The 1,849-nt window shown below is 48.5% G+C and overlaps 1 pseudogene across 1 annotated transcript; it reads left to right on the top strand.

The window, feature by feature from the left end:
• The first annotated feature begins 710 nt into the window (after positions 1 to 710).
• On the top strand, positions 711 to 1,611 carry LOC308497732 (small ribosomal subunit protein uS5-like; annotated as a pseudogene). Its single transcript has one exon. The product of its transcript is annotated as a small ribosomal subunit protein uS5-like (transcript).
• Positions 1,612 to 1,849: the final 238 nt, after the last annotated feature.

Genomic DNA, 1,849 nt, shown 5'->3' with positions numbered 1-1,849 from the left:
TTTGCCACCTTAAATACGCCTTTTGGGATAGCAATTATTTTAAGCTGGTTATTTTTAAGAAACAAAAGACTCAAGAAGAAACTTTGACTTTCCCCTTAACTGCCTAAAAGAGTTTAAATAGAAGACGTGCTTCAGGAAGGGAGCCATCATCATAGATAACTATAGTTTAGTGTGAACTAGTGTGTGATAGACAGGGAGGAGCCTAGCAAGGCCTCTCTGTGCCCCATTGTGAAATATGGCCCAGCAAATATTTATCAATCATTTGCTTTTTCATCTCCATATGAATTGCCTTTCTCCCCTTTGAAGTCTCAAACCACAATCACCACCACCCCACCCCGTTCTCCTTAGTTTAAAATAACCTATAAGCCTTAACTGCCCAATTTGTCCTCAGATCCCATATTTTTATGGAGCCCCCATATGTATATAAGTGTATATAATAAATTTGTTTATTTTCTCCTGTTAATATGTCTTATGTCAATTTGATTATTAGACCAGCCAGAAGAACTTAAAAGAGTAGAAGAAAAATTATTTTCCCTCCCTTATAATGGGAAAATTTATAATACAACATTAAGTAAAAGAATAGCAGGTTGAGAGAACCCTGGCTAGGAGCAGGAGACAACCAAGATGGTGCAGTAGGTAAATGCTGTGTTTACCTTCTCTCACATCCACATCAAAATTATAACAAATCAGCTTCTCAGATATAACACCAAATGGCGGATGACGCCGGTGCTGCGGGAGGGGCCGGAGCCCCTGGGGGCCCTGGATTGGGAAGCCGCGGTGGCTTCCGTGGAGGATTCGGCAGCGGCGTCCGGGGCCGAGGTCGTGGTCGCGGTCGCGGCCGGAATCGCGGCCGCGGCCGGAATCGCGGCCGCGGAGCTCGCGGAGGCAAGGCCGAGGACAAAGAGTGGATCCCCGTCACCAAGCTGGGCTGACTGGTCAAGGACATGAAGATCAAGTCCCTGGAGGAGATCTACCTCTTCTCGCTGCCCATCAAGGAATCGGAGATCATTGATTTTTTCCCTGGGGGCTTCCCTCAAAGATGAGGTTTTGAAGATCATGCCGGTACAAAAGCAGACCCGCGCTGGCCAGAGGACCCAGTTTAAGGCATTTGTCGCCATTGGGGACTACAATGGACACGTGGGTTTGGGTGTTAAGTGCTCCAAGGAGGTAGCCACTGCCATCCGTGGGGCCATCATCCTGGCCAAGCTCTCCATCGTCCCCGTGCGGCGAGGCTACTGGGGGAACAAGATCGGCAAGCCCCACACTGTCCCTTGCAAGGTGACTGGCCGCTGTGGCTCTGTGCTGGTGCGTCTCATCCCCGCCCCCAGGGGCACTGGTATTGCCTCAGCTCCTGTGCCCAAAAAGCTGCTGATGATGGCTGGTATTGATGACTGCTACACCTCCGCCAGGGGCTGCACTGCCACCCTGGGCAACTTTGCCAAGGCCACCTTTGATGCCATCTCTAAGACCTACAGCTATCTGACCCCTGACCTCTGGAAAGAGACTGTATTCACGAAGTCTCCCTATCAGGAATTCACCGACCATCTCGTCAAAACCCACACCAGAGTTTCTGTGCAGAGGACCCAGGCTCCAGCTGTGGCCACCACGTAATTTTATACAAGAAAAATAAAGTGAAAGTCAAGCTTGTTAAACAAAAAAAAAAAAATTATAACAAACCCACAAAACAACCATTATGGAGAATCACCTAAACTCAAGCTGAACTGAAGCCTTTCAACTAAAGACTTGAAAAAGAAGCCACCTCCAGACTTGCAGGAAGTTCAGAGCCGTGGCACAGATTGGTCCCACACACACATATGACCATTAAAGATCAGGGGAGCTCTTTCAGCTG

The sequence above is a fragment of the Rhinolophus hipposideros genome (assembly GCF_964194185.1).
Source record: "Rhinolophus hipposideros genome assembly, chromosome: 5".
In the NCBI taxonomy this organism is placed as follows: Eukaryota; Metazoa; Chordata; class Mammalia; order Chiroptera; family Rhinolophidae; genus Rhinolophus; species Rhinolophus hipposideros.
The sequence above is the reverse complement of the archived record's forward strand: the minus strand, read 5'-3'. Positions and strand labels throughout refer to the sequence as shown.